The sequence below is a fragment of the Schistocerca serialis genome, chromosome 3 (assembly GCF_023864345.2).
Source record: "Schistocerca serialis cubense isolate TAMUIC-IGC-003099 chromosome 3, iqSchSeri2.2, whole genome shotgun sequence".
Classification (NCBI taxonomy): Eukaryota; Metazoa; Arthropoda; class Insecta; order Orthoptera; family Acrididae; genus Schistocerca; species Schistocerca serialis.
The window spans coordinates 555,047,162-555,060,745 of record NC_064640.1 but is presented as its reverse complement, the minus strand read 5'-3'; the positions used below and the strand labels follow the sequence as shown (position 1 = coordinate 555,060,745).

At 41.2% G+C, this 13,584-nt stretch overlaps 1 protein-coding gene across 1 annotated transcript in view; it reads right to left on the bottom strand.

The window, feature by feature from the left end:
* Window positions 1-1,502, bottom strand: part of LOC126470450 (1-acyl-sn-glycerol-3-phosphate acyltransferase alpha) — a 694,917-nt gene extending 693,415 nt beyond the window's left edge. Inside the window, exon 1 of the mRNA XM_050098292.1 lies at window positions 1,368-1,502. The gene's annotated coding sequence lies outside the window, so the exon portion shown is untranslated. The remainder of the gene's footprint in view (window positions 1-1,367) is intronic.
* Window positions 1,503-13,584: the final 12,082 nt, after the last annotated feature.

Sequence of the window (13,584 nt, the reverse complement as noted above, 5' to 3'; positions counted from 1 at the left end):
TCTCTGTTTTATTTTTTATTTCTTTATACTTATTCACCAAGATACATGCTCTAGACGAGAGGTGGGGGACGTTGCGTTCGCCTTTTTCTTTCAAGTAATACTTATAAAATGATTGACAGTCTTGTCTGAAAAGTCTTAAGTTTTGGTAAGCCAAACTTTTAATTTTTTTTTGAATTTTTAAGTTTTTAATTTTACATCCTTCATAGTTTGATAATTAATAACAAGCACTTCTCATTCTTATGTTCCTTCAATCTTGATTACAAATCTGATTATGGCAGTCGCTGAAACCAAGTTATAAATGAAGAAATATGCGGGAGCTATTCCTAAAGTAAGGTCCGATTGGGTGTGAAATGGAAACCACACTGAAAATCCGATGAATCTTTGCACAGATGTGTTCGGCAGTGTCTCTAGTTTGCCCATCGATCTTGTCACGTCTTCTTTTCATTTCTGAGCGCTCAGTGAGCACGTAAATATGCCTATAAAATAGTGCCTTCCGCCAAGTATGAGGGTCAGGTGAGGGATTTCGCCTGATACCATGCAGCCCTCATAACATAACTGTCATGCGTGTCCTTCTTCGTGACAACATTCTAGACCACACTTTGCAAGGGCAATGTAGCGGTTTTCAGTGGCGGACATGTGTATTTTCCGCTTACCAACGTATCCGTGGACGTTGGCCATGCGTGGCTTACCGTATCCATTGTTCGTATTGATTCAGTTCTACGTTCACTCGCTACGAGTTTGGAGAATTTTCCACCCAGGGATGTAATCGCCTACCACATTTCATGATAAACCAATCACAGACTGCGACGAGGAACGACCAATCTACCAATTTCTTTATTGATAAACCTACGTTTGTTCGTACTAGACGTATGCGTAATTTGTCAAAAGATGACTCTGTATCAATATTTATACGTGTCTGATCACCCACAATACAGACCGTAATTGGCTCCCTCTGCGTTTCATCTCTGCTCGAATGTACCGCTGGCTATGAAGACAACATTTTGGCACAGACAACGAGCTGTATACCAGTGTAGAGAGTTGGTGGAAAGAACAGGCGGCTGTCTTCTGTGACGAGTGTATCGGATAGTACAACGCTACGGCAAATATCTAAATCGGAGTGGTGACTATAGAGAAGTAGCTAGAAGGTGTAACTAATTGTTGCAAATACTGTAAAACATGTTTGATGTTCACAGTGGTTTCCATTTCGCGACCGATCGGATATCACTTTCCGATATCCATCGTTTTAAGCGATCTAGACGACTTTATTCACAAATTATCCACAATTATCTCAAGTTCATTCGGGAAAGTAATTTCCTTTATCGATAAACTACGCGCTTAGCTAGTGAGCCACGCTGAAGCGGTCCGACCTGCACTTATTGCGCAGTTCCGGTGACTCGGACGTATGTGGTCTCGATGGCACGTAGGACTGACGCAGCGAACTCAGGCACACAGCGGAGACGCAGCAGCAGCAGCACCAATCTGTGGCGTCGAGGAGGCGCGACTGATGCGTGGTGGGAGGCGTCTGTTGATACCAGACACACATCGCGCCGTCACGGCAGACGGCCAATCGCGCTCCGCGGGATCGCTGGCCCCCGGTCACTTGTTTTGACACGGCCAGCTTCTCAGTGCCTTAACAGCGGGACACGACACACTACTCGGCACAGTGAAGGGGCTGTACCAGGGCCGCATCTGTGCTGCAAAGTAGGCCCGCACGACAAAAATTAAAAACAAAAGTCTAATGTGGTGCAGGTCCCCTGATAATCGTAACGGGTGTGAACATGATTATTTTGGAAATATTCGCCTGTGATTTCCAGCGGATAGCTGTTATGAATTAGGTCAGCGTTCACCTTTCAAGCCACGAGTTCCCTCGCGCTAAATGCCCATTTGGATCCAGTCAAACAACTAGCAGGTTTTTGAAAAAATGATTAACGCGATTTCTGCACCTTGAAATGCGCTAGATTTCGGGTGAAAAGCCGATTGCTTTCATTCCTCATTTCATCCACACCAGGAACCGTAAAACGTCAATGGTATATTCCTAATAATAAACTCGCTCACTTATGGCCACTAATGGCAGTGAAAAAAGGTCTTTTTCCAAAACGTAAGTTGATCAAAAACATTATTCATTCCTCCATGTTAGATAACAGTCTCAACATCTTCGCTTGTATCGGGAGTTATATTTCATGACAACTAAGTTCTCAAGATATCATAAGTAGTATAAAAAGGGGTGAATAGGAACAGCTTTGAACTAAAAAATAAATGACAATTGTAAGAATAAAAATGAAAATCAAAGTTATAATGAATTATGGTGCATGAGATAGTGTGTAGGGTATGGTGAGTAGAAAAGATTGGTGATCACTTTCTGTTGGACTGAGGGATTCTGCAGTAAGGTGTCCAATGCGGTTGGAAGCTGCTAAAACGATATGTGAAGTAGTGTTATTGTTGTTCAAATATGTGTGAAATCTTATGGGACTTAACTGCTAAGGTCATCAGTCCCTAAGCTTACACACTACTTAACCTATACTATCCTAAGGACAAACACAGACACACATGCCCGAGGGAGGACTCGAACCTCCGCCGGGACCAGCTGCACAGTCCATGACTGCAGCCCCTGAGACCGCGCGGCTAATCCGGAGTAGTGTTACTTTCAGCAAGGGTGTGCTGTAGGATGGTGACAATGTCACACTGGAGAGACTCTGTTAACTGATGCCACTGTTGGAGTGGAATGTATATTGGGCTGAAAGGGAAATTTGTTAAAGGGTGTGCAGTCGCTGGAAAGGATGGATATTTTGGTGGATGATGGTCAAGAATCTAACGATATCTTCGGCAGAGGGAGGTGAGGGGAGGCTTTTATTGGTTTGTCAATGGATCACACGGCCACTGTTAGTTCTGGTTCGACAAATGGGGGTTTGGCTTTGCATTTGACAGAATAGGAAGGATGGGTGTCATTGCAGGTGTGGCAGGTGGGAAAGGAAGCGAGATATGGTCACTGAGAAAACGGATGGCTTTACTGTGAAGACAGGTGGGTGGATTTTTGGTGTTAGTGGTTAGGTTTTCATTAGGTAGGATACATTTTTGGCAGTAATAGGATTGGGTGAGGTACACTACTGGCCATTAAAATTGCTACACCAAGAAGAAATGCAGATGATAAACGGGTATTCATTGGACAATTATATTATACTAGAACTGAGATGTGATTACATTTGCACGCAATTTAGGTGCATAGATCGTGAGAAATCAGTATCCAGAACAACCACCTCTGGCCGTAATAACGGCCTTGATACTCCTGGGCATTGAGTCAAACAGAGCTCGGATGGCGTGTACAGGTACAGCTGCCCTTGCAGCTTCAACACGATACCACAATTCATCAAGAGTAGTGACTGGCGTATTGTGACGAGCCAGTTGCTCGGCCACCATTGACCAGACGTTTTCAATTGGTGAGAGATCTGGAGAATGTGCTGACAGGGGCAACAGTCGAACATTTTCTCTATCCAGAAAGGCCTGTACAGGACCTGCAACATGCGGTCGTGCGTTATGCTGCAGAAATGTAGGGTTTCGCAGAGATCGAATGACGGGTAGAGCCACGGGTCGTAACGCATCTGAAATGTAACGTCCACTGTTCAAAGTGCCGTCAATGCGAACAAGAGGTGACCGAGACGTGTAACCAATGGCACCCCATACCATCACGCCGGGTGATACGCCAGTATGGTGATGACAAATACACGCTTCCAATGTGCGTTCAAATGGTTCAAATGGCTCTGAGCACTATGCGACTTAACTTCTGAGGTCATCAGTCGCCTAGAACTTAGAACTAATTAAACCTAAGTAACGTCACACACATCCATGACCGAGGCAGGATTCGAACTTGTGACCGTAGCGGTCGCCCGGTTCCAGACTGTAGCGCCTAGAACCGCACGGCCACTCCGGCCGGCAATGTGCGTTCGCCGCGATGTCGCCAAACACGGATGCGACCATCATGATGCTGTAAACAGAACCTGGATTCATCCGAAAAAATGACGTTTTGCCATTCGTGCACCCAGGTTCGTCATCAAGGGTAACCGCAGCCATGGTCTCCGAGCTGATAGTCCGTGCTGCTGCAAACGTCGTCGAACTGTTCGTGCAGATAGTTGTTGTCTTGCAAACGTCCCCATCTGTTGACTCAGGGATCGAGACGTAGCTGCACGATCCGTTACAGCCATGCGGATAAGATGCCTGTAATCTAGACTGCTAGTGATAGTAGGCCGTTTGGATCCAGCACGGCGTTCCGTATTACCCTCCTGAACCCACCGATTCCATATCCTGCTAACAGTCATTAGATCTCCACCAACGCGAGCAGCAATGTCGCGATACGATAAACCACAATCGCGTTAGGCTACAGTCCGACCTTTATCAAAGTCGGAAACGTGATGGTACGGATTCCTCCTCCTTACACGAGGCATCACAACAACGTTTCACCAGGCAACGCCGGTCCACTACTGTTTGTGTCTCAGAAATCGGTTAGAAACTTTCTTCATGTCAGCACGTTGTAGGTGTCGCCACCGGCGCCAACCTTGTGTGAATGCTCTGAGAAGCTAATCATTTGCATATCGCAGCATCTTCTTCCTGTCGGTTAAAGTTCACGTCTGTAGTACGTCATCTTCGTGGTGTAGCAATTTTAATGGCCAATAGTGTAAATTTATGGTTCGAGTTTGTGGCGGAAGTTATACATCCATATCTACAAGGATACTCTGCAAATCACATTTAAGTGCCTGGCAGAGGGTTCATCGAACCACCTTCACAATAATTCTCTATTATTCCAATCTCGTAAAGTGCGCAGAGAAAACGAACACCTTTATCTTTCCGTGCGAGCTCTGATTTTCCTTATTTTATTATGATGATCGTTTCTCCGTATGTAGGTCAGCGTCACCAAAATCTTTTCTCATTCTGAGGAGAAAGTTGGTGATTATAATTTTGTGAGAAGATTCTACTGCAATGAAAAACGCCTTTGTTTTAATTATGTCCACCCCAAATCTAATATCATTTCAGTGACACTGTCTCTCCTTTTTCACGATAATACAAAACATGCTGTCCTTCTTTGAGCTTTCTTGATGTACTCCGTCAGTCCTACCTGGTAAGGATCCCACACTGTGCAGCAGTACTCTAAAAGAGGGCGGACAAGCATAGTGTAGGCAGCCTGTTTAGTAGATCTGTTACATTTTCTAAGTGTCCTGCCAAAAAAACGCTGACTTTGGTTAGCCTTCCCCACAACATTTTTTATGTGTTCCTTTCAAAAGTCAGGGCTCTCTCGGTAAGAAACTGATCAGTGGGGAGCGAAGACTTAGAGAAAACGCACGTGAGGAAAGTGACGCCTGCGTAGATGTAGATGTACTGGGCCATGTGGATTTCTAAAGCAGGATGCGAATTGAGCTCGGAGACCGCCTCTTTTGCGATAATCTCAGGGCCAGCCTTCTTTATCACGGCAGTGAGGGTGCAAGACGGTGGGGAGACCAGAGTTTTCTGGATCGAGAGGTTGTGTTGAAGGGGGTGAAAGAAAAATTAGCGTCACTAGACATGTTGACAGGGTGCAATTCCTCGTGATGACTGGGTATTGTGTGATGTCCTTAGGTTAGTTAGGTTTAAGTAATTCTAAGTTCTAGGGGACTGATGACCATAGATGTTAAGTCCCATAGTGCACAGAGCCATTTGAACCATTTTGAACAGGGTGCAACTATTTTTTGCTATTTCCAGGTCTGGCTGGCTACCAAATGAGAGAAAGTTGCAGAATGAAACTTGTGATATATTGTTTCTTTTAACTACTCACTTAACGACCAAATCAATGCTAGATACAATTTCAAATACGAGATTCTCTTTTACAACTCAATCTCTCTTAGCAGTCGATTTAAGGCATTCGCCCTACATGTACAGAAAAGACACACAGATTATCTGTGGATCGAATGCTCGCTCAGTACTGTGTGACTGTTCACTTTGAACTAGCAGTTCTCAGTAACCACTACACAGTAAGCCATGGGGAATTACGTTGTATGAAATAAAGTCACAGTTGACACAATCGTCATTTACGTTCGTCCGGTGATACTTTCCGACACTCCACGATCTTCTTAAACCTCACTGTCACTTCAGGTTGAAACATTTTTGTAGTAATCAGTGGATACATGTCTGACTGGATCCTCTTGACACAACGTAGTAATCCTGCTCATGGTTACAAGCGTGCACGAAAGCGCTATTTTATGATTTGCTGTCCAAATGCAACCAATCGGCTTTCGACTTTGATGTATTCAATCCCACATTTTCTATCTTGCACCCATCACAATAACATATTAATTTAGATTAATTCTGTTGAATAATATGTTTGGGATACCAAATAATAGCAAATTAATCCTCCTCTAAATGACTGAATTATCTAAAGAAATTTGTATTCTCCCCATTACCGTAAACTGGCTTCACACAATACAGAAGTTTCCCCACTGCGTGCGACTCAGTCACACAATACAGAATCACGCTCCCACGCTATCATACAGTCAGTTACTTACAACTGTAAATATTCACAAGTCACATAAGCATCACATTTATTCTCTCGTTCACTCAAGCAATAAAACAAATTAAACTGGCAGTATTTAATAGAAATGTTAATGCATTAAAATGAAAATTGTTACGAAAAAAGAGTACAACTGCATCTGGGATTTCACTCCCAGCTCCTCTCCATACCATGAAATTTCTCAACTTTTTCTTCTGTTTTTTTCTGGAATTCCAGTAATTCCTCTGGATCCATCCCCATTTCCTTATCGTACCCATTATATCCTTCAAATACTTCATTTTGCCTACTGTATCTCATGAAAATATTATCCTGTCCCTTATTTCTCAGTTTCTTTCTGCCTGAAAATGGTGTTGATACTTTTCTCCTAATTCCAAAATCACATAACCATCATCGAAATCCAGTTTCCATTTATTCGTATTAACACATTAGCATGTCAACACTCAGACCCAGAATTATAAGACAGTCGTGAAATTACTGGACACCATTTATTTTTACAGACAGCATCATTTCATGTTTAAAGGATTTTTTTTTACTTTTCCTGCGGCGGCAATAAGTTGAATATCAGAAATAGGTGCATATGCTCTCCTGTTCATCTGACTCTTCGTTATTTTCAATACAACCATTCAACAAAGTATGTGGAATGGAAATGAAGTCCCATGCGTCTTGACAGATGCGGGAGACCCGCACTGCCGTACTAGGCAAGGTCCTTATGGAGGTGGTTTGCCGTTACCTTCCCCCGACCGGACTGGGGATGAATGACGATGATGAAGACGACACGACAACACCCAGTCATCTCGGGGCAGGTGAAAATCCCTGACGTCGCCGGGAATCGAACCCGCGACACAGTGCTCGGGAAGCGAGAACGCTACCGCGTGACAACGAGCGGCGAACACAAAGTGCGTACACTACAGTATTTACTTTTCCACTCCTAAGCCACCATTAACTATGCGTATTGCTGCTATAATTGTGTCGTTTATGTCATTTGTATCACCATTATCGTTACTTTCGGGTTCTGTTGACCCTTTCTGACTGTATTCAAAAGTTGAAGCTAGCGAGTTTAGTATACTCCATTCCGTTCATTGAAACTTACCAGACGTATTCTAGTTTCTCGTACTCGTGATTGTGCACCATTTTTAAAACGGACAGCTGTTTAGAATGTACATCGATATTATCACACATTCATCATTTGGTGAAGCTAAATGCCAGCTTCCTGCCCCTCTACCATGGTTGATATTTTGGAACACACCAATTCTGTTTACATTTTTCATATTGTCTCCTTTCTGCATTACCCTGGAACCTAAATCGGATTTTGATGAGTGAAACACCACTGAATTCATCTATTTCAGAACAACGATACTAGCGGCAGAAATTATTATAGACCTCTAGTTTAATCTGAAAAAGAAAACGTGATACTGATATATCTGAAATTAAAAATATTTACGAAAAGAAACTATACGTCGTTTACTGAGGACTTTCTCGTAATTCACCTAGGTGGAAACAGAATTGTTATGCTGTAAACTGTGCCGGAAATGAGTTCAACAGCTCAGATGAATCACCTTGTATTCCATTAAATATCAGAAGCAGAGTGAATACGGTGGTGTTATCACTGTTGATCACAATGACTACGTTTGTACAGTGTCTGTACCTGCACATTACAGTATTCTCCAGACCTGCATGTATGTCTGTAGGTTACTGTAATAAAAAGTTACAGACACCGCATAAACACACAATCATCAGTGTTAATACCGCTACATTCACTGTGCTTATGTCATCATACACGACTGACGATAGTAAAATATTTTTCTCTACCTGTGTGGGAATCACGAAATGTCAGAGCATAAGGGTTGTGGACAACGTGAAATAATTCATAATTATGGAGGTTTGGGTCGGAACTGCGCAAGGATAGCCGAAGTGTGGTTATGGCGAAGCTCGTGTTAAGCGCGAAATCTGAGTTCGAGTCCACGTCAGGCGCAAACTGTTGACCCTAATACGTGTTCGCAAACTGCAAATCCATTTCGTAACAGAGGTATTAAAGAGCACGGGTAATATGGCTCGTTAACAGCATGAACCTGGCACTCATTCCTCTTTAATTCGCTGTATGATCATAGAGGATCGAGTGGCTACAGGGTGTCCTTAGCTAAACCAGGTGTGGGAAGTATATATGAAGGGCTCAGAACAAACACTGAGGCGCCAAGACTAGAAATAATTAACCAATTGTGGCCAATATACCGAGAATAACTGTAACATACCGACTTCAGAGGAACTCTGTTTATTTATTTGCCACTCCATAATATTATATCGCTCATAAAGTAATATTAAAGGCCCATCTATGAATGTATAAGGAGATGAATGAATTACTGTTCAAAGCATGAAGTCCTGACAAGGTTAACCGAACTGGTCAGGCATTGCTCATCCATGCTCCTCGCGCGCGTTCGTGCCGGCTCGAGCTTCGTGCAGTAATATGATTCATTATGTGATTAACGGTTAGTGCTCATGTCAGTGACAAGTCATGTATCAGTGTCGTATCTCAATATACTCATTATTGACAATGGTTTTGAAGATTGTGTGTTGTGAGCGGAACGTTAACCTCAATGTTTGAGCTTTCCAGACATGAGACACTCCCATAGAACGCGTGATCATACAGATCCGTTTATATCTTTCGTATGACGAAATCCTGCACCTGTGGCGAAAGCCACCTATTTATTTTTCGTGAACAACCTGGCCACCAAGGACAATGAAGCTGACACCGACTGGTAAGCGGAAAGGAGACGTTTATGAACGACTTTATGCAGAATACGCTGATGACTGTGTCTAACCGGCAACGCCCACCTCTGCCATTTAATTACTCAATAAAGTTAATATGGCGTGACGTGCAGAAATCTAATCAGATGCACTGGATCAGAGTAGAAACCCAATCTCCCTAGTGTGTTGGCAAGGTTTGAGCTTGTGAAAAAGCACTCAATCGATACAGGAAAATGATGGCACTGTGGGGTCTCAAAGATGAACCAATCCCCTCACGAAAAACTGCAGATACAAATCCACATCTGCACTGATATTTGTGGTGTGGGTCTACATCTATTTTTCTGCCTGCAGTTGCCAGAAATTTATTTTCCAACAGGTAGTCTCTCTCTCTCTCACACACACACACACACACACACACACACACACACACACACACACACACACACACACACATTCAAAATTGTAGAAGATGAAGTATTGTCAAACTGTTGAAAGGAAACCGCATCCCTGTCTATTTCCGTTTTCTTTCCTCCATCTCATTTTTAACATGTCACTCTTATTTATTTGCACTTGTCTAGCCCAATTAACTGTTCCTACAGATTTAGCTCTTTCTGTGGGGGATAGTGATAGACCTGGAGGATAGTTTACCTAGGAACACATGATGTTCACTTTCAGTCGAGGAATTTTAGAATCACATGAAGAATTCGCACTAGAGACCGCCATTAGCAGTTTCCAATATCTTATATTGTTTTTGTCTTTGTGAGACATGAGGTTGTTTCGTGCAGCGTTTGAAAATATTATTAAATCTACATATTTCAGTTCTGTATGTTAGGATAGTTATTTTGAGGATATTCTTAATTATTCAGTTACACAGTTTTATGGCAAGTGAAATGTTGTACATTTTTAAAACAAGTAACATAATGTGTGGACGGTTAAGCCATACTTCGTTAGTCGCGCACCAGGCTGTACCTTGAAACAAAAGGTCCTTTACCATGAAACATGTGATATTTGCGAATGAGCTGAGTTTCTTTAATAGCTTATCAACTTTCCACGTCCCGGAAATTTGAAATTTGTGTTCGTTTCCAATAGCTTCTGCTTCAAATTGTTTTAAACTCTTAACTGGTTTTTGATAACACTTCTTCCTAATTTGATTTCACTTACTGATTATTGGTATGTAGTACAGTACTAACGTAACATATACATTATTATAGACAGTAACGACAGGATTTTCTCGACTGCGGCACTTATAAATCTGGATAGATTATTTGTTCCTAGATACAGTATCATGTTTATCTTGCTGTACCTTGAAACAGCTTTTTACATCTGGAAAAACCCTACTTCTCAGGAGTAATTTTTTGTAATTCTAGAAAAACTCTGCAGCACACAGAAATTGAATGCCAACATTTCAAAACGGCATAAGAAAATATATAAAGGGCAGTCAAATGAAAACAAGACAGATGTAAAAAGTAAGTAAACTATTTATTGTTTCAAAAGGCGTGCATCTCTTCGCCCATAGCAAATCGACGGGCCCACATGTTATTTCTGTTACGCTGCAGAAGTTTCATTGCGAAGCCCTTATACATTTTCCATGCAGTCTCTAGCTCTCCCCATACAATTTTCATATTTTTGGAGCCCTGGCGAAATATATCCGTATGGTAATTGCACGCTTGGGTACAATCATGATTTCCATGAAGGCACTGACCGTCTTGCGTCACAGTTGGATAAATGTATTAAGAATTATGGTGATTATTTTTGAAATGACAAACAGTTTATTTACTTTTTTCCATCGGTCTTGTTTTCATTTGATTGACCCTTATATTAAACTTCTTTTATAGGACCGGCTGGAGGCGAAATTCTGAGAAGTGTTTCAGGGTACAACACTCACACCTATTTCTCCCATAAATTTCTGTTAGACATCATTACTCACATTTGGAAAAAGAGAAGAAATTACTAAATCTATTATTAACTAGACTGACACTTCGTACATGCCATACATTCATTATAATATCGATTATTATACGTTTTTAAATTGGCCTACTGAGGTCCACATCAAATAACGTATATGTTCTTTCTTTTCTCCTTCGTTTCCAGTAGGCCTTTATCCTTTCCCTTCGTTTTCTCTTCTTTCTTCTTTCTAGTGCGCTATTTTTTCTTTGTTGTTTCCTAGAAACTTCCTTCTTTTGCTCAGAACTTTTCTCTTTCTCCTATTTCTTTCTCCGTTATTTAAAATTACCGCAGGTCTGCTTTAGCTTCTTTGATCCAAGTCATTGGTGTTTTCGGTTTTCTGTCAAAAAAGTTCGAAATTCTTTAGGTTACTTTTTTCATCTAGCCTGTTTAGGTATCCATAGAATAAACCTTTGCCTCATTGTTTCTAATATTCGTTCTGTTTTTCCACAAACTTCTTTATTACTTCTTAATTTCCATTTCCCTTTGTTACATTTTGGTCCCAAGATTTTCTTGATTATTTTCCTTTCCTTCTTTTCTGTTTCACTTACATGTTTGGCTGCATTTAACGAAAGACATTCTGAAGCATAAAGACAGTCTGATCTAATGACTTTGTTGTAGTGCTCGTATTTCGCTTTTATGGAAATAGATTTCTTGATATTCAGGATTTTTGTTCAAAGCATTTGGCTTTATTGTTTTACCAAGATATTTAAATGTTGTGTCCTTTTATATTCTTTCATTTATTTCGGCGCCTCCTGGACATCTGTCATATAATTTGTTTTTTCAAAAGTGAAACCGAAGCTTTTGAAACCGTCTGTTGTAGGAGATTTATCTGCATTGTTTCATATTTTATGGAAAACAGTCAATATTCAGGCTATACCCTTTTCTCCAAATTGTGATTTTTTTTTAAATTCCTTCTTACTCTGTTCTTGTCCTTCACTCCCTGACTACCTTTTCTGGTACGCATTTGAACAGCAGTGAGGAAAGCCCCTCTTCTTGTCTTCACCAGTTTTGATGTCAAAAGCATTGGAGGTTTCACATAAAAAGTTAAATTTGCATTTTGGGTTTGTTAGTGTGTCTTTTATGACTATCACTGACTCGTTGTGAGCTCCAAACCCTTTTGAGGTGTTGATTAATGTTTCCCTGTCAAACGAATCATCTGCTTTCTTGAAGTCGACAAATGTTATAAAGTGCTTTTGGTTTTCATTCTTCTATTCCTGATTGTAAATTTCAGATTTAAATTTTGTTCCACTCAGGATAGCCTTTTTCCAAATCCTTCTTGGTACTATCTTAATTGCTTGGCTTTCCGTCCTGTTTTACAATACTCATGAAAGAATTTTGTAGGTCACTGGAAGGAGAGATAGTCCTCTAGTGTTGTTGGAGTCAGTTTGATCTCCTTTTTGTGGACTGGGTGAATTAATGCTTTTCTCCAGTCTCCTGGTGTAGCTTTTGTTGACATATTCCACGTAGCTTCTTGACTGTTCCAGTATCTTCCAAATTTTGGAAGATACTGAATCTTCCCCGGGGGCATTATCATTCTTTAAATCTTTAGTGTTTGTTTAAGTGCATCCTCCATTTTTTTCTAGAAATATTTCTCTTGGTTCCTCATAATTTAACAACTTCTCTAGAAATATTTCTCTTGGTTCCTCATAATTTAACAACTTCTTGAAATAGCTTTGTAGTATTTCACAGTTTTCTCGTTTGTTAAGGGCTAATTTTCCCTCTTTATTTTGGAAGCACAAGTTAGGTGGTTGGTAAGTTTGGAGGCTTTGCTTAAAAGTTTATATAAATTTCTGGTATTGTTCTTTTGGAAATCTTCCTGAGTTAGTGACAGCTGGTTTCTTTCAAACTTCCTTTTGACTGCCCTTATCATTTTTGATGTATGACACATTTGCTGCTTAAAATCGATAAATTCTTCAGTTCTTTTGGTGGAGTAACATTTGTACCAGGCCTTGTTTTCTAAGCAATAATGCTTTTCGTGTCTCTTTGGAGCTATTCCAAAGGCTGCTTTGACTATTTTGTGTGCCGGCCGTTGTGACCGAGCGGCTCTAGGCGCTTCAGTCCGGAACCGCGCTGCTGCTACGGTCGCAGGTTCGAATCCTGCCTCGGGCATGGATGTGTGTGATGTCCTTAGATTAGTTAGGTTTCAGTAGTTCTAAGTCTAGGGAATTGATGACCTCAGATGCTAAGTCCCATAGTGCTCAGAGCCATTACAAGTAATTTTGCTTTAATCTCCTCCAAGTCTTCTGAGTATATTTAGCAGTTTCTGAAATTGTTATTATTATTTTATGAATTGGCCATATGAGATGCAAAGTGTAATGATTACTATAGGCCGCGCGGAGTGACCGCGAAGTTTGAGGCGCCATGTC